At 42.9% G+C, this 19,865-nt stretch overlaps 1 protein-coding gene across 1 annotated transcript in view; it reads right to left on the reverse strand.

Annotated features, from left to right (window-relative positions):
• LOC143838263 (cytochrome P450 2D14-like) overlaps window positions 1-16,441 on the reverse strand; it is a 50,728-nt gene extending 34,287 nt beyond the window's left edge. Inside the window, exon 1 of the mRNA XM_077339325.1 lies at window positions 16,340-16,441. The gene's annotated coding sequence lies outside the window, so the exon portion shown is untranslated. The remainder of the gene's footprint in view (window positions 1-16,339) is intronic.
• Window positions 16,442-19,865: the final 3,424 nt, after the last annotated feature.

Genomic DNA, 19,865 nt, shown 5'->3' on the forward strand with positions numbered 1-19,865 from the left:
CACTGAGAAGCCGCTTTAACTGTCAGGAACTACTTCCAGATGTTTAGATGGAATTTCTTTTGAATTAATTTCATCCCATTCATTCTGGTCTGTCCCTCTGGGGCAAGAGAGAACAATTCTGCTCCATCCTCCATGTAGCACTCTTTTAAATACTTGAAGATGGTTATCAGATTCCCTTTCAGTCGTCTCCTCTCTAGGCTAAACAGACCAAGCTCCCCCCAACCTTTCTTCATACGTCTAGTTCTCCAAACTCCTCACCATCTTTGTTGGCCTCCTCTGGACAAGTTCCAGTTTGTCTACATCCCTCTTCAACTGGGGTGCCCAAAACTGAACACAGTACTCCAAGTGAGGCCAAACCAGAGCAAAGATCACATGTCCTGTGATCTGGACATGATACTCCGTTTGATACAGCCCAAAATCCCATTTGCCTTTTTAGCCACTGAGTCACAATGCTGACTCATGTTCAATGTATGGCCGCATGTGCTACTGCCAAGACAAGTCTCCCCCATCTTATATTGGTGTATTTGGTTTTTCCTACCTTAATGTAGAACTTTACATTTGTCCCTCTTGAACTTCATTTTATTCAGTTTAGCCCACTTCTTGAGCATATAAAGATCATCCTGTATTCTGTTGCTGTCTTCAGTTGTGTTTGCTACCCCTCCCAGTTTAGTATTGTCTGCAAATTTGAAGTATCCCCTCTAATCCCTCATCCAAATCATTTATAAATATGTTGAACAACACAGGCCCCAGGACATATCCTTGGGGTACTCCACTTGTCACTCTTTTCCAAGAAGATGCTGAACCATTAACAAGTACCCTTTGGGTACGATTTGTCAACCAGTTATTGATCCACCTGACAGAATTAGGATCCATACCGCATTTTACCAGCTTGTGAGCTAGAATATCATGTGGAACCTTAGCTTTACTTAAATCCAGATAAACTATGTCCATGGCATTCCCCTGATCCAGCAAGGTAGTCACTTGCATAGTGCAGGGGGTTGGACTAGATGACACATGAGGTCCCTTCCAACTCTATTATTCTATGATTCCCCAGATCCACAAAGTCCTAATCAATAGGCAGCATACAATTTCTCGATGCCTGCTCAGGATTTATAGGATCAGACTATAGATCTGATGTGGCACTGAGAAAATGCACAAACTGGTCTCATATGGAGGTTTCAGTTATCAGGAACATACTTGGCATTGTGTCAGGCAGGCAAAATTGGTAAAATCCTAAAGACAAATCATGAAACCCTCCACCTTCCCACCTCCACCACAGCAGGACTGGAAAAAAACATCAAGGATAAAGTATTTTTATTGGTTGGTACCTGTTTTGTTAGGTGGGTAAGACAGATGGTAGATAGAGAAGGAGGAACAGGAACATCAACAGAAAACAAATGTGAGAACAGATGTATTTAACCTTGCTATATTTGTGGGCACTTTTAGAAATGCAAGAGCAGCAGGTGCCATGACACAATGGCCCAAGAGGGTTTGGAGGCAACACAAAATGGCTGTCAGGGGGTTGGCAAGTTCTGCAAAATATTAGGTTCTCAGTGAAACTTCCCCTTATGGTGGATGGAAAATGGCGCTCAAAGGTGATGCCTCCTGTGCTCTTCTGAAGCACCACTTCCTTCAGTGAAGAGGCGGAAAGCTAAAGCTGGCTCTTTGGCTTGCAGAGGAAATTTTCTGAGGAAGAGGTACTATACATGAGTGCCAGGGAGTACACTGATAGGCAGTATGGGCACTGTACTGGGGGTTGCTGTTTTAGAACAATTTCAGTTATTCATGAAGAAGCATTTTCCGAAGAGTCTGGGGGGTTGCTATCCATTTGCAATCCAACTTTGATATTCATCATTGATTATGACAATGCATTCCTTCTGCAGGTGGCATATCTTGAGCCCTAATTGCAACTTGCAAGGGCAGGGGAAAAATCTAATGTGAGAATTATGTCTGCATTTCTTTGTTTTGAAAACAACTTGACTCTTGAATGTAATCGATACTCATAGTAATAAAAATTGTGTCATAGGGAAAGAGAACCAGCTGTTCTCCTGTGCTTCAGATCATGTGTAATTATCTCTTAGCAGTACGATGCCTAAATAGGAATGATAATGTACTAAAATGTATTTGTGCTTTCAGTTTAATATTGAATATAAAGAAGATGAGTCCTTTGAACATGATTATGGTCCCCACAATGTACTACCCGCCCTCCTCAACTGTGAAATGATAAACTGGGTATTCAGTAAATAGGAAGACAGCTTACGACCAAATTGCTTAACTGTTTCTTCAAGTAAACATGTCCTTGTAGTTTCCAGGATTCTGGCATTTATTTGCTCCCTCTTTGTTTTCCTGGGTTGAAACAGCCCCACAGAGCACTTGAGTGGGCAAATGGGGAACTATTCCATTGATGCCTCCATGCTTTTAAAACCAATACCAGGTTAAGATTTCTGGATTTAGAGTATTGAACAAAGGTATTTTGTGATGCTTTGCCCAACTTTATCTGTGTCATAGATTTGTTTCAGTATTAAAAGACATGCTGGCTTTAGCTACACATATATCTTATCTATCAGTCAAGGATATAGATATGTATAACAACCAAGCCCACTTCCTTCCCTCAGAGGCAAGATTTTATTTTCCTTTCTGAATGAGCAGCCCTATTTATCAATTTTCTTATTTTCTGAATAACTATGGTTATCTCACCCTGTCACAACATAACATTTTGCTGCTGGCTGAGCCCAGAAACCTAAGGGAAGGTTTGACATGACCCCTTTAACTTAAACCACTGAAATGGCATTTGCGACTTTTAAATGTTCAAAAATAAAATATTCATGTCCATTCTGCACAGCTGGTAGAAATCCGTGATCAGCACTAAATATTCCAGTGGTATTTTTTGTAGCATCTCACTGTCATTTCACACCTGGCCAAAATCTTCGTTCTCGTAGCACTATCATTTCTTCTCCCACATTTCTCACCTGCTTCCAGTACTTGCCGAGGAACAATGAAAAATGCCACAAACTTGCCTAGCTGCCCCCAGCTTGAGCATGCCAATCAACTTGACTACCAGTCAGCATTGTTCAGTTGTGCAGAGTCCATTGGCTACCCCCCCCTTTTGGCCCTCAGTGTAGAGGAGAAAGATCTGATTAAATCAGGGGTAACATTTGATTTTAAATTCTGAATTCAAATATCTTTTGATTTAAATGTTTAATTTATGTGAAGTGTTAATTTATCTGATGTGATTTACTCTGAGCTGTCAGGGAAAGGCAGAGTGCAAGTTTAAATAGAAATAAAATAAAGAGTTTAAAAAGAGAAGTTTGGGGAAATAAACCTCTTATCGAAATAAAAAAGCAGATGAGAACATTTCTGGGTGTGACAGGATCCTGCTGACTGTGGGTTTGGACACCTAACAAACCCCATCATGCCAAGTGTACTCAGAAGGAACCAGGCACCATCTGGTGGACAAAGGAGGATGAGCAGGCTTTCGAGAAGGTCAAAGCACTCCTGATGAAAGTTGCAGCTTTGCCTGATCCATCAAAGACTTTCAAGTTATACATTCATGAGCGGAGTGGGGTTGCCTCAGGAGTTCTGACTCAGAAGCTGGAATTCTGAAACAGATAGACTCAGTTGCTAAAGGATGGCTGGCCTGCATGTAAGCAGTAGCCGCAACAGCAGTAGATGCAGAGGAAACCAGAACGTTCATCTTTGGACAACCAAGGGTGTGTGTGTGTGTAAAAATCTAAATAAATAAATAATATGCTGTGTCCCCATTGCATAGACACTTTTTCTACAGCTGAGAGGAACCCGGAGGTTAATCAGTTAATCGGCATGAAGCTCTTCTGTTCAGAAATGGAGATGTAACAGTTGAAAGCTGCACTCACTTAAATCCAGCAAGGCTGGTGTAGTGGTTAAGAGTGGCAGCTTCTAATCTGGTGAGTCAGGCTTGATTCCCTGAGCCGCCACGTGCAGCCTGCTGGGTGACCTTGGGCTCATCACAGTCATGATAGTGCTGTTCTGACTAAGCAGTAACACCAGGGCTCTCTCAGCCTCACCTACCTTATAGGGTGTCTGTTGCGGGGAGAGGAAAGGGAAGGCAAATGTAAGCTGCCCTGAGTCTCCTTCAGGTAGAGAAAAGCAGTGTATTAGAACTACAGCACTGATAAAGCTTGGGACTCTTTGAGACTCTTTCAGGCAGTGAAAACTAAGGACACTTCTGCACATCAAAAAAATAGCATTACGCCAGCATAATGGCATAGCGCTAAATATTATCGCGCTTCTGGCCATCCCTCACCTTCTTGCCATCTCACTATTGTCTGCTGCCTTTTCACACTTCTTACACTCTGCAAGTGCTGCTGGAAATGATGGAAGGGAGCAATGCGGTTTATACGTAACTCTCTTATGCCTGTCAATCCAGCTAGGCAGCCAATCGCCTTTCTCTTCTTTTTACTGGTACCATGATGCCCACCATTTTTTTAAATTAATAGTTCCCCGTTGAAACGCCTATGCATCTTATCATAGATGCATAGTGCTTTTTATAACGCCACCCCTTATGGATTCACGAGTCTTTAATAGTTTAAAAATTCATTTCATTCCTGATTTTTTTTTGGGGGGGGGGAACTGTATTCTCCCAAAGTTGTCATACAAAGCATCCCTCTCTAGAGGGATGCTTTGTATGACAACTTTGGGAGAATATTCTTTTTGGCCTTGCCTGCATGCTGTGGCTCTAGTCTAGTCCAGGCAATCCATTGTGGGCCACAGATCACCTTCTACTATATCAAAGAAGGCAGCGGTATATGCTACTCTGTTAGTAATGCCCCATTTACCAACATTTCGCTGGTCTAAATACCCCTCATACACTAAAGCAATAGTTGAAGAGGGATGTAGACAAACTGGAGCATGTCCACAGGAGGGCAACAAAGATTTGAGCGGTTTGGAGACCATGTCGTATGAGGAAGGGAGAAGGGCCAGAACCAATGGGATGAAATTAATTCAAAAGAAATTCCGTCTAAACATCCGGAAGAAGTTCCTGACAGTTAGAGCAGTTTCTCAGTAGAACAGGCTTCCTCAGGAGGTCTTGGGTTCTCCATCTTTGAAAATTTTTAAACAGAGGCTGCATAGGCATCTGACAGAGAGGCTGATTCTGTGAAGGCTTAAGGGAGTAGCAGGTTACAGTGGATGAGCGATAGAGTTGTGAGTGGCCTGCATAGTTCAGGGTTTTTTGACTAGATTGGACCAGGAGATCCTTTCCAACTCTATGATTCTATGAATTTAGGATTCTAAGGGTTTTTCTTTACTTCTCATAAGATCCTACACCTCCCAAGAATAAGAAACCAATACCTGTAGCAATATGGCATACTATTTTTAGAAAATATCAAACATTTCTCCTTTTTTAATACCCTGATGTCAACATTATCAAGTGGAAGGAACTGTAATTTATAAATCTACCATCACTACACTTGGCATTAAACTTGAGTTTCAACACCTTCTTCATGATTGGGATCAGATATAGTTGGTTGTCAAGCTTATACATTGCTTAACAGTTATCACATGATAGAACCATACCAGGACATTTTAGTTCCACTTCCAAGGATGTCAACATTTCTGTTGTCTCCCTAGCTGGAGTTTCGATTACAATACAACTTATCTTATGGAGATTTAGTCCCAACATCCTTTCCCAACTTGCCAGGAACCATTTTCTTCAGTAGCCGTGGGTGATCTCTGTAAGACGAGAAACTAAAGTGGCAAAATGTTCTGGTTTTGGATTTTGATTTAAATGCCTAACATTCAGGATTTGTTCATGCATCCCTTTTAAGGAGCAATTCAATGAATGATGAGGCAAAATTATCTGTTGGCTTTGTAAGCCTCACACCATGCATTAGTGATTTTGGTAGTTCCTGTTCCTTTCTGTGTTTGTATACAATCACAAGATAAGTTTTACAACAATCGTCTCATGATGATTTCCCAGTAATCATTTTAGAGATGAAAGGATTTTCTATCTACCACATAAAGCATCAAGACCCTCATATTATATGTTTTGACAGAAATGAAGGGAAAGGTCCATGATTAGGACAAATACACAGGAATTTTGTTGAAATATTCTATTCTAAAATATCATATATTACAACATCTTTGGAAATTTTTAAACAGAGGCTAGATAGCCAACTGACGGAGAGGCTGATTCTGTGAAGGCAAAGGGGTGGCAGGTTATAGTAGATGAGCGATAGGGATGTGAGTGTCTTGCATAGTGCAGGGGGTTGGACTAGATGACCCATGAAATCCCTTCCAACTCTATTATTCTACTAGGGGAAAAGCCCGTATCCAAGAATACAATGGGCTTTTCTGTGGTTTCCCTGTCAGCCAACTCTTTGGCAGAAGGGGAAAGTTCCCCACCCTCAGAAGGAATGCCCTCACGCTCCCCTGCGTTGCTCTTGGATACGCCTCCCTCCCCTCAGTCAGGCCCTGGCAGAGGCTCCTGAAGGGGGGGGGAGGGGGAGCACTCTCCAGCCTCCTGCCAGCTCTGTCAGGGTTCTGAGGCAACTTACAGTTGGAGATGACAGTTAGGACAGCCTTGGGGCAGCCTGTCCAAGCCTCTGTTCTCATCCCCCTTGGCAGCCCTACTGACCTCCTCTCCCTGCCGTGGTCAGAGGCAGATTGGCAGCCATGTCTCCAGATTGCCCCTGGCTGGGCTGACTGGATGGAATTTTGGATGGAATTTTGGTCTGTCCTGGTGAGGGGCCAATTGGAAGGCATTTCGCGCCTTCCGGTTGGCACCTCTGCTTGTCAGTCTGGGGCAAGGGGTCAATTGTTGGCCTCCCCCATCCCGGACTGAGCCCACCCCAACACCCCTTACTGTTTTATTAAGAGGGAACAGATGATTCTATGATTCTATGATTTTAACAACAGTCAATGGAAAGGCAGGCAGTCCAAACTGTGTGGTTTTAGTATCTTCAAGTTCACATTTCAATTACATGAAACAGTTCAAGTAAATACTTCAATGAGGAAGAAGAAAAATTCACATAGGAAAGAGTAGATTATATTGAAGTTGGTTTTTGTACCGCACTTTACACTGCCCGAAGGAGTCTCAAAGCAGCTTACCGTCACCTTCCCTTCCTCTCCCCACAACAGACACTCTGTGAGGTAGGAGGGGCTGAGAGTGCTTTGACAGGACATCTTGCTCAGTCAGCACTATCAGTGTTGTGACGAGCCTAAGATCATCCAGCTGGCTGCATGTAGAGAAGGAGGGAATAAAACCCCGCTCGCCAGATTAGAAGCCACTGTTCTTGACCACTATACCAAATCGGCTCTCTGACTATTGTAATGCAATAAAATAAATGATCCTTGGACAAAGAATGGGCTCATGGCTAAAATAGTACAAAACAGTACTGAAGAGATGTGTCTTTATTTTCCCAAACATCTGGAATGCACTGGATGTGTGGGAATGTAGCACATGAAGTTGTGCCCCCTGACTGGAGGGCTAGATGCACTATAGGCTTTTTAATACCAGTAATGTCAAATGTGCCAGCCTTTAATAATTCACAGCTATTAAATTTAGGAAGTTTTGTGCACACACCAAGCCAAAAGCCTAGGAGTGATAATCTATTGACATACTGAAATACATAATTCTATTCATTAGTAAGAATCCTGCTTCCAAGTTTAGGAATAAATGTATCAAGCTGCTTTAAGACTCCTTCACGCAGTGAAGGTATAAAACCCAACTCCTCCTCCTCCTCCTCCTCTTCTTCTTCTTCTTCTTCTTCCTCCTCTAAGTGACATCCTTTCAAATACTTAAAGTGTCATGTCTCCTCCCAACCCCCTCTTCTCCAGGCTGAACATTCCCAAGCCCATCAGCCTTTCCTTATAGAGCTTGGTCTCCAAGCCCCAAATCATCCTTCTCCTCTGAACCACCTCAGTGTCATCTACATCCTTTTTAAAGTGAGGCCTCCAGAACTGCACACAGTACACTAGGTGCAGTTTGACCAATGCAGTATACTAAGATGACCAGATTTCAAGATTGGAAAAGAGGGACAACACTGACCCGAGGTGTTGCCAACTTCCAGGCATGGCCTGGAGGTCTAGAATCACCTCAGGCCCGCACAGCTTGGAGACACCGAGGAGTTGCCAACTTCCAGGCAAGGCCTGGAGTTCTAGAATATCCACTCCAGCCTGCACAGCTTGAAGTCGGGGGAGGGGGGTTATTGATTAAAAATTTGGTCTATACTTCTTGTATTGTCCCCAACTGCCTCTTTAAGACCATCTATCCAGTCTGAGAGCTCTCTCTTACACTCCTGGATTTCATTTAGTATTTCTTTAGACTGTTGATTAAGCAACCCTTCCGTAGATGCTTTTAGTTCTCTGCTTTGATTTTCTAGCAGCCTAGCTATTTGTGTCAGTTCCAGAGACCTCTCCTCCTCTGAATCTTCTATCTCTATCTCTGCCTCAATTTCTTTCTTCTTTTTACCCTTCTCATTAATTAATTATGGGTAGGACAGGTTGGATAGGGGCATAATCAATTTGGAATTTGTTAGGTAAGTATTTAAATTAATTAGGGTGTAATTGGGTAGGTATTTGAATTAATTAGGGGTCTGATCAGAACGGGTAAGGTAGCAATCAGTTAGTGGTGAATGAACTGATGAGGGAATGTTGTGGGTTGGTAAGGGTTTTCTTTTGTGGGTTTTTATTGCTCCTATCAAAATCTTTATCCTCCTCCCTCTATTTATTTTTCCCTCCCCTCCTTTTCTGTCTGTGCATGCAATCAATGAATTCCTGCCTGATTTCCTTCCTGATTTTCCCTCCCTCTTCAGTCAAGTCTTCATCCTCCTCCCTCTATACTTCCCCCTTTTTTTGTGTGTGAATACAATCAATAGATACCTGCCTGATTCCTCCCCCGCACGCTTTAATTATTATTCCCACCCAAATCTTAGCCCTTCACCTCCCTAGTTGCATTCCCTCCTTTTTTCTGTGTAACCAATGGTTCTCCTCTGATTTCCCTCCCTCCCTCTTGGATTTGTTGTTCCCGTTCAAACCTTTATCCACCCCCTTCCTTTTATGTTCCGCAATCAATAAATTCCCGTCTGATTTTCCTCTCGCTTGAAATTTATGGTAGAATTTCCCTCCCCGCTCCAATGTGCCAGATACCTCCCTCCTCACTGCCTCAAAGTTAGGCCTCAAAGTTAGTCATGGGCCATGGCTGCCGAGGCGAGCGGCAGGAGCGGAGCGCGTCTGGGGCGGGGGCGGGCAGAGATAGAAGGAAGGAAGGAAGGAAGGAAGGAAGGAAGGAAGGAAGGAAGGAAGGAAGGAAGGAAGGAAGGAAGGAAGGAAGGAAGGAAGGCATTGGAGAACGGAGCGTAAGAAAAGTGGCGCCATTGACAAACAGCAGAAAAGAGTGAAATAGAAGGGAAGAAATAGAAAATGGGGAGTGAACATGAAAGCAGGCCCGTGGTGGAATTAAAGAGAAAGTTTAAAGTACCGGAGAAGGAAGGGGAAGGATTCAAAGACACCCCCCCCCCCACAGACACCTGAGCAGGGTAAAAACATAACCGAATGGAAGAAGCGGTCCAAAGGACGAAGTTGGGACAGACAGCATGGGAAACGGTGTGGATTGAAAGCGACGAGAGCGGCGCAGACAGAAGGGGAGGGAAGGAGGTGGGGAGGGAAGGAAGAGACAGAAGGAGAGCAGAGAGATTAAGGGGACAAAAGAAGTTGAGTCGGAGCAGACATCCGGAGGCACACATTCGGGGCATTTGTACTTTCAGTGTACATTTGTACATTTGTACTTTCAGTGGGGAAAATGTTCCCCTGTCTGGACCTGGGATGCGGTAGGCTACCTGTCCCGGCCAAAACACCTGGTGGCAGCCTGACGTGGTGCCATTGTTGCAGAATGGGTCTGTGACGTAACATAGCGGAGAAAGAGTAACTGATAAAAAAATCACCCAGTGAACGAATGCTTCTTTTATATTAGCACTCATTACCACAACAGACTCTGAACCAGCATGTTTCTCAAAATATGCATTGTTTTACTCCACAGAATGGGTAAACCCTTGAAGCTGAGCCCATCACATTTGTGTTTTTAAGCACATCTATATTTACTTTTAAACATTAAATGGGACAAACATTTGCTATTATTAAGGCTTCCTTTTCCTGCCAGTGTGCGCTATTGGTCAGTTTCACTATACCAGTGGTTGGAGTGCGGACTTCTAATCTGGCAAGCCAGGTTTGAATCTGTGCTCCCCCACTTGCAGCCAGCTGAGTGACCTTGGACTCAACACAGCACTGATAAAGCTGTTCTGACCGAGCAGTAATATCACAGTAATATCAGAGCTCTCTCAGCCTCACCTACCTCGCAGGGTGTCTATTGTGGGGAGAGGAAAGGGAAGACACAACAATCATGACCCTCTGAAATTAATCAACCTGTTGTTACAAGCCACAGAGGCTCTTCTGTTAACAAAACCTGTGTTCGCTTTAGCATTCTTTTGTAAAAGCTTTTTCATGCACATGAAACAACACGTATAATTTGAGATCTGCTCCTTTATGATTTCCGCCTGATGAAGAAATGAAGATTGCCACCAACTCACCATTCCTCCATGCTGAAACCTGCCCAGCTTTCCACATACCAGTCAAGGTATATATTAATTAGTTCACTTTAATCTCTTTCCTTCCTCCTCACCTTGAAATAAGGAATCTTTTGGTTTGTAGTAAGAATCAAATCCTGTTACTTAAGCCAGAATCTGTCTGTGAGACCTTTTCTGCACCTCAATGTAGCTATGGTTTCCCAGCAAATTGAATTCCCAGCTGATGCTACAACTTTGCTGCACCCTTCCTCAAAAGGGCATTTATTTGGGGGAAATTTTGCTTGAAGAAAAAGAGTTGGCTCTTATATGCCACTTTTCACTACCAGAAGGAGTCTCAAAGCGGCTTACATTCGCCTTCCCTTTCCTCTTCCCACAACAGACACCCTGAGAGGTAGGTGAGGGTGAGAGAGCCCTGATATCACTGCTCGGTCAGAACAACTTCATCACTGCTGTGGCGAGCCCAAGGTCACTGCATGTGGAGGAGAAGCAGGGAATCAAACCCAGTTCACCAGATTGGAAGTCAGTGTTCCTAACCACTACATCAATACTCCCCATATGGTCTACACGTTCTTTGAATTGGGGTTGTGTAGCCATAACATCATGTACTTCATCAGCGACTGAACCTCCCTTTTTTGCGCACATGCAGTAATATTGTAAAAAAAGAAAGGCTGGATGTATTGTGGGAAACAGCATGATTGCCACCATTTCAAAGGCTACTCATTCCTCCTTAGTTGTCTGCTAAGAAAATCACTGGCAATCATTGAACTGGATACACCTATTCATAACAGTTTTATTCAATAATTATGAAGCATGCTAAATGAGTCCTCATATACTTTGTCAGTGATGGAACCTCCTTTTTCTGCATGTGCAATGTTATAACATCACTAGGGGCAAAGCCCATTGTATCCAGGAATACAAGGGGCGCTAGAGCTTGGCGGTGGGAAGAGGAAGGGGAGGAGTTGTCCAGTCTGTAAAGGCATGGGGTGGAATGTGTGTGTTGTGTGGGAGGTTGTGGTGGCGTGGTGACAAATGAGGGCATGGGTGTGGAGATATGGACGTCAAGAACCTGTGGTTTGGAATGTTCGTTGAGTGTGGGAGAGGACTGACCTTTGGGAATTGTGGCATAGTGGTTACAGATGAGCTTTCCAGAGTCATGTCTTCAGATATGTGAATGGAAAATCAGACTGGAGACTCTTCTTAGGGGGAGAGTCTCCAAACCTCCAGGAATATTTCCAACCCAGGAGTAGCCAGCCTCCAGGTGGGGCCTGGAGAGCTCCTGGATACACAGCTCACCTGCATAGTATAAATATCAGTTTTACAGTTGGACATGACAGTACAGCCCTGGGGTAAAAAGGGCTGGCGCAGCCTGTCCAAGCCTCCGTTCTCATCCCCCTTGGCTGCCCTACTGACCTCCTCTCCCTGCGGTGGTCAGGAGCAGACTGGCTTGAACTCCTGTGTTGCCCTGGACAGTCCTAGTGAGGGTCCAATCGCTCCTGAGGCCTACAGGCAAGCAGAGCCCCGAGGCTCCTGAGGCCTACCTGAGCTCAGCTAAGTCTAGTGGCCAAATGGCAGCCAGCAGGCTCCGAAAGCCTCTGTAGGGTGGGACTTAATCTGGGCGGCCAATCAGGAGCCTGCAGGTTTTCTGCAGCCTCTTTCTGATAGGTTTTTGATAGCCAGGACAGTCTCCTCCCAGGAGGCAGTTTCACAATTATTAAGAGGAGGAGTAAAAAGTGTTAAGGACAATATTGTAAAAGAAATAGTATACTGGGAGCTATATGGGGAAAGAAGGGGAGAATGAAGAAATAATGCAAACTCATGGCATCAAAACCTAACCACCAAAAAAATGAAAGAAAAAGAACTTCATGGACAGGTAAATGCACAGAGAAGGCTACATGAAATATTGCTGCCCATTTTGTCCCAGCATTATAATATTACCATATTGGCAGATTGCTTAGGAGACAAGGGGGGGGGGCAGAGTGAACACAGAACATTATGACTCAAAGGGGCAGTGGGAAACAACATTTGAAATTTGGAATTCCTCACTGGAAAACTATGAGTTCAGATTTGAAGGGGAAAATAATAATGGGAAAAGAAGATTCAGAAAATGCCGGGTAATGGCACTTAATTTGGATCTACTCCTGGGGAGGCAAAAAGTGCAGACAGTTTTACAAATTTTGATTATTTAAGAATGCCAATGCTGTAGTTTACACTTTTGTAGAAATGGTTATTCTTCCAATCTGCTCTAAACCATACATTTGTGCAATTGTTTAAGATTTCATCTGCCACAACAGAACACGGACCTGTATGTGGACTTTGAATAAGTAGCTATATCTTCCTGCTTCTACTCTACTTTTCTTGGCTTCTTGCCACCTCCTTCCCAAAGAATGCACATTGTATAATATTTATATGTGTTCTGAATATTTGCATTCCAAAGTGGGTATTAAACAAAGTTGTTGGATAACCTGGGTGTTCTGCTAGACTGCCTGCAGGTATTTTCCTCAGTGATACTCTCCCTGATTTCACCATATCTAAGATCTCAATATTTTTCTGACTTGCATTATTAACATCCTTTTGGCAAACAACCCCTTGGCTTCACCTTGTCTTGTTCATTCCCCAGATATAGCATTTTCCTTTAAGTGAAATGAAAATTCCAAGTCAGTATAAGACACCTCCGGTATAAACCAGCTGTATGTATATCTCATGTAGTTTCATCATAACTGATGTAAGTTTAATTACTGTGTGAAAGTATTACAAAGTCAAGGTTATTCTCAACATGGAAAATCTTTACGCTAGATGGAGAATTACAGATTTATCATCCTGTTAGCTAGAAGTGTTCTTAATTAGCCATGAAATTTATTTTCTATCTGTAACAAGATAATTAGCTATAGGTTCCAATTCTCTTACTTTGAGGTGTTGAAGTTATAAGATTTATAAATGTCACCTTCTGTATAGAAGTCTGCCTTGTGAAGGTTTGATCATGATTCTGTCTGTGGCCTCCAGTCAGAAGGGACCTTGTATTATGGTAAGCAGGCTGGGCTCTCCATTTTACCTAGCAATTTGAAATCTGATTTGCCTGATTCTTAAATAAATTGTTATCATTATATATTTAGATTAGGTTTACTATGTTAGGGGTTTTAATAGCATGCTTATTTTGGGGAAGTATTTACATGCTGCATCTTTCTCCAGTTAATGATTTCTGGACTAATTAAAAGAGTTATATTTTATATTAAACAAAATCCTTGAGAAAATTCTTGAATTGCTGAAAGGGGATCTAAAATCTGGATAATTATATGTCCGTTTGAGCTGTCAAACTAATTGTCTCTCAGAGAGGTTTGACTAAAAACAGACCTAACTGGGGTATTTTGCATTGTGTTCAGTTGATGAGGCTATTTGAGCCTTGTAGTACAAAGCAAACAAAAGTGACACACTCATCATAACAGTGGGCCTCAACAAACACACACAAAATATTTTATGCAAGTATGGCAAGTTGTTGTTGTTAGGTGTGAAGTCGTGTCTGACACATCGCGACCCCATGGACAATGATCCTCCAGGCCTTCCTGTCCTCTACCATTCCTCCCTGGAGAAGAGCCTAATGCTGGGAGCGATTGAGGCCAAAAGAAGAAGGGGATGACAGAGAATGAGGTGGCTGGATGGAGTCACTGAAGCAATCGCTGCAAACTTAAATGGACTTCGAGGAATGGTAGAATGGCAAGTAGTAAGGGCTAATCTGTGTTCAGCTCATGATCTGAGTGGTATGCTGCTGTACAGGTCCACTGTGAAATCTGTGGCATTCCCAGACCATTTGTTTTCTGGCTATTTAATTGAAGTTAGAGCAAACATTCTCATAGGCACTTCATTTGGGGAAGCTATATAGGAGTGAACAAATGCCGGTCTTTTGTGGGGGAAACTCCACCCTCAGCCTCTTTGTAGGGCTAAGGCTGGGGCTTTCAGAGAGTTTCCAAACTTAGGTCAACACCCAGAGGACAGTGGAAGGTTTTTAGTGACCTGAAGCAGGTATAAAACCCATAGAAGCTAAATTTCACCTGTATCCCTTTAATTCATTTTAATATTGAAAAACACATTTAAAACGGAATGTACCTTATTTGTAATGCCATGTGTTTAAAGTGAAATAAAAATGTATTGGGGAGGTTTAAAAAACACCAAAATGATAAAAGGAGCACCTGCAGCTTTAAGAAATGGAAGCCCTCAGTGGCCATCTGTATCCAACCACAACACTCTAGGTTTGGTTTCAGTCCAACCTACTTCACAGTGTTGTTGTAAGAATAGAAAAGAGAGGAGGAGGATAATTTAAGCTGCTTTGGTCCCCGTTATAAAGAAAACCAGGGTAGAAATGAAGTAAATCAATAATAAATATAGCTGACAATGGAAGACGTAAGTAGAGCCATGATGGATCTGACCCATGGTCTATCTAGTCTCACACACTGGCCAACCAGTTCCTCTGGATGCCTTCCCCTGATGTTGCCTCCTAGTTCTGGGATTTAGAAACTTAGTGCCTCTGAATGTGGAGGTTCCCCTCAGTCACCATGGCCAGTAGCCACTGATAGAATTAACCTCAATCTGTCTACCTCCCCCCTTTTAAAGATGTTCATTCCTGTACCCATCACTACATTCTCTGGCAGCAAATACCACATTTTAATTATTCTCTGTGTCAAGTAGTATTTTCTTTTGTCTGTACTGAACCTACTGCTCTTGAGTTCTAGTATATTGGGAGAGGGAGAACATTTTCTTTTTGTCAATTCTCTCTACCCCGTGCATAATGATGGCAGAGAGAAAGAGAAAGAAAGCATCTATGTGGAAGTAGGAAGAAAGAGAGAAAAACAGAGGTAGACAAAAGAGGAGTGGAGGAAGGAAGACGAGGAAGGTGGAGAGGGGTGTTAGGAGAGGACAATAAGCAAACTTGGGGGGATGGGATGATTGTCAGAGAAAGGGAAGAAACAGAGAGGAGGAAGACTGACATAAGGGAAGGGGAGAGGAAAGTTTTTTTAAAGAAGGGGAGGAAGGAAGAAAGCAAAGGAAGGGGAATGGATGAACCTTCCCTGCAAGCTCTTTGTGGGCTCCCTTTTGTCAAATATAGCAGCTGCACCTGGAAGCCTAGGCTGATTTAATTTAATGCTGTTTAAATGCATTAATTTAAGGAAATTTAACCCCCAATTTCTCCCTTCCCCCCCCCCAAAACACATATACATACCACAACAAAAATTAACATATCCTGGTATAAGCCAGTTTTTTCTTATAACAGCTGTAATGTTTGGAGTCCACACCAGCAAGGTAGAAACATAATTCTGCTTTGTACCACAAAGCACAGGGATTCATATATTAGACATATATTAGATCTGTGGATCTGAAGGAGGACACAGACACTGGAAGTGAATTGAGCACTCTATTAGGACTCTAGCATGGTACAAGAAGTACAGACCTATACCACAAACTGAACCAACAATTCCCCAAAAAACTCCAACTTAATCAAACAATGGATCTTCCCATCAGTGTGTGCTGTTAGTCCGTTTTGGTTTAAACGGGCTGGATCCGGCAGACGGGATCTAGCCAGGCATTGTTCATTTACATTGTAAGCGCAAGGTTGTTTTAAAGTGGTGCAGTGGGTGCTAAATTTCCTGGCAGGCCGCCACAAACTGGGGGAGGGGTGGTGTGATTGAGAAGCACTAAGGAGGACTACAGTCGGGTGGGGAGCCCACCCAGATGCAGATGGTGAAAGCAACTGAAGGCTGTTTTGGGGAAACTGTTTGTTGCAGATCACTTACTTTGTCCGGGCCCAAATTGAATGGAGATCAGTAAGAATGAATGCGGGAAAAATCATTCAATGCAGAATAGGCCCAGGTCTACAGACACAACACATTCATCTTGTGAAACGCCAGCTCAAAGCCTCAAAGAACTCTTTCCTCGGGAGTGTGTGTCATCTGACAGTTTAACAGGTGTATTTGTTACGTGGCCACTAGATGGCAGCTAACACAAAGTTATATTACAGACACTAACATAAAAACTGATTCAAGTGGGTAGCCGTGTTGGTCTGAGGAAGGGAGAGTGCTTGCACTTGAAAGCTCATGCCTTGAATAAATCTTTGTTGGTCTTAAAGGTGCCACTGGACTCTGATTTTGTTTTGTTTAACATAAAAACTGGGAGAACAAAAAAGTTTGAGTCCAGTGGACATGCCAGTGGGCCTGGTGAGTAAGTAGAGGAGAGGGAATTTCCTCCCCCATGAGTCTTCCAAGCTCACACCTGTCTATAGGCTAATAACAAAGTTGGCCAAATTTTAGGATACTTAAATCCAGTCACTGGAGCTGTGAATAGGCAAGACAGATCTTTCAACAAGCCTCAACGGGGCCCAGGTTTACAGGAAAATATGAAATATTTTAGAAATATACATTTTTGTTGTTTTCTTAATGTGAAACTAATAAAAGGTGCACCTGTAGCTCTAAGCAAGGGATTCCCCCAGTGGCTGCTGATAGGCAATCACAGCATGACAGGCTGCATCTTTGTGAGTAAAGCAACAGGGTGGGGCTATTTTAGCCCTTGAGAAAGGATTAATTGGGGGCAGGCCTGACTAGGGTTGCAAATGTTGTGATGGAGGCTAAGAAGGTCAGGGTTTGGGAAGGGGAATGGCCACAGGTGAATATAATACCACAGAGTCTACCCTCCAGAGCAATAATTTTCTCCAGAGTGACAGATCCCTACTGTCTTCAGTTCAGTTGTAATTCTGGGAGATCCCTGGAGGCTGGCAGCCTTTCGTCTGGAAAGAACCCTCTGAGTGACTTGATACACCCAACTTACTGACCTACAGCATGACTGACCTACAGCATATTATGCATGCATAGTATATTACTGTTTGTTGCAGATCACTTACTATGTCCGGGCCCAAATTGAATGGAGATCGGTAAGAATGAATGCGGGAAAAATCATTCAATGCAGAATAGGCCCAGGTCTACAGACACAACACATTCATCTTGTGAAATGCCAGCTCAAAGCCTCAAAGACCTCTTTCCTCGGGAGGGTGTGTCATCTGACAGTTTAACAGGTGTATTTGCTACTTGGCCACTAGATGGCAGCTAACACAAAGTTATATTACAGACACTAACATAAAAACTGATTCAAGTGGGTAGCCGTGTTGGTCTGAGGAAGGAAGAGTGCTTGCACTTGAAAGCTCATGCCTTGAATAAATCTTTGTTGGTCTTAAAGGTGCCACTGAAATTTCACTGAAATAGTTGGTAGAGCTTAAGTTTGAATGTTGCGCATGCACTCCAGACCACACCTTTTCCCCCTCTGATTTTTCTTTTAGAAATTGTGGCATGTATACTCTGCATGCCAATTAAAAATGGACATGTGTTGTAGCACCAAAATTTCCTCTTTTTCGTGTGACCTGGTTGATCTTTCCAGTTTTACATGTGTGTGTGTGTGTGTTTTAAAGAAGACTCTTTGAGCTGCATTTACCCTCAAGCAGCCATCTTAGCAGAATGTTGGTGGGCATACAAACACACAAACCACCACTTCTGAACCATACTCTCTTTAATTTTGAAATGTCTCCTACCTGTACCTCAGCCGTTCCCCATCAGTAATCTTTCTCCAGCCATCTAAGCCTAGTGACAAACTCATAAAGCTGGACTCATCCCACGTGTAAAGAACCCCGCTCCTGAATTACAAAAAGTATGCAAAAAGTAAGCAATAGTTAGGCTTGTATGCTGATGAAAGGGGGAGAATGGTGGAAGTTGCAGAGTGGGAGTGATGTGGGCTGAGGAGTAGCCTGTGAGTGGCAGAAAAAGAGTGGACATGATTTTGGACCAGTCATGTACTTTCAGCCCAACTTACATCACAGGGTTGTTGTGGAGATAAAAAGGATATGAGGAGAATAATTTAAATTGCTTTGGTCCCCACTGTGACAAAAGGTGGGGTATAAATGAAGTAAATAATAAATATAGCTGAAAATGGGAGACAGGTAAGAAGCAGGTTGGTAAGTGACTGAGAAGGAGAGAATGAGGCAGTGAAAGGGAGGGGAAATGGGAGTTGCCAGGAGCAGGGAAAGGGGAAATAGTATCAGGAGGTACAGGGGAACATGAGGTGCCACCCCACAAGGGCAAAGACTGCAGTTTTAGAAAATGGAAGATGCTGCTAGAAACACTGTAGACAAGAGACCATTTTACAAGCATGATTCAAAAAGGCTTCCCAGAGGTCAAAGTGGAGCAAGCAGTGAGGGTCATTAAAGATAACAAAGCCACAGCCCTAATATTGAGTCCCAGAGTGTTTTAGTGGTTACACTAAGGATCTGGGTGACCAGATTCAAATCCCTGTTCTGTCATTGAAGTTTGCTAGGTCAGTCATACCCTTTCAACCTAACTGGCCTCACAAGCTTGTTGTGAAGATTGCACAGGAGGACTTGAGGATGAGGTGATATAAATAAAGTAAACAATGGCAACTATAACTAAAAAGCAGAGAAAGTGTGAAAGTGCAAATCACCGAGACAAGAGCAACAGAGAACGCCTGCTCAGAACCTTTAAAATGGAACTTTTACAAAGGAATTTCAAGAACAGACTAGAAAGGGAGATTGCAGTAATACGAGTTATTACAGCACTCCAAACAATGGCATACCCTGGACTCCATAAGGACATGGTTGTTGTTTTTTTAATGACACCATGCATGCTAACCTTGTTCAACTCTTATATTGACAGTCCTTACAATCCTCTCTTCTTTTAAATTTGTTTTATTTGGGACAATGTGACTTGTCCTCTGGTCTCAGGACAAGATAGTTGCCGGCACAGCTTGTCACTTACAGGGATGTTTCCACACTTGGGTGGAGATGGATGGGGCCAGCAACAACTGGGATAGTGTCTGCCATTAATTACTAATGTGGACAGTTTTATTTCTCCAATGTTTTTGTGAATTGCAGCTGAACTCAAAAGTTTTGGCAAAGAATTGTCCTATGGCATCATATGGCTTAATTTGGATATTATGACACAGTTTACTAATTTGCCATAATTTGCTTTTGCCTTATATATCCACAGTTATGATAGTTGTTCGTTTAGTCTGAGGAAGAGTGCACTCGAAAGATTGCATGCACATTGAATAAATCTTTGTTGGTCTTAAACGTGCTATTGGACTCTATTTTTGTTAGAATCATAGAATCATAGAGTTGGAAGGGGCCATACAGGCCATCTAGTCCAACCCCCTGTTCAACGCAGGATCAGACCAAAGCATCCTATAGCATGTTGTTGTACTCTGAAAATGAAAAGCTTCATTCTAAGGGGAGCCTCATATCAAATGACAGGATGACGTGACTTC

The sequence above is a fragment of the Paroedura picta genome, chromosome 5 (assembly GCF_049243985.1).
Source record: "Paroedura picta isolate Pp20150507F chromosome 5, Ppicta_v3.0, whole genome shotgun sequence".
NCBI lineage: Eukaryota > Metazoa > Chordata > Lepidosauria > Squamata > Gekkonidae > Paroedura > Paroedura picta.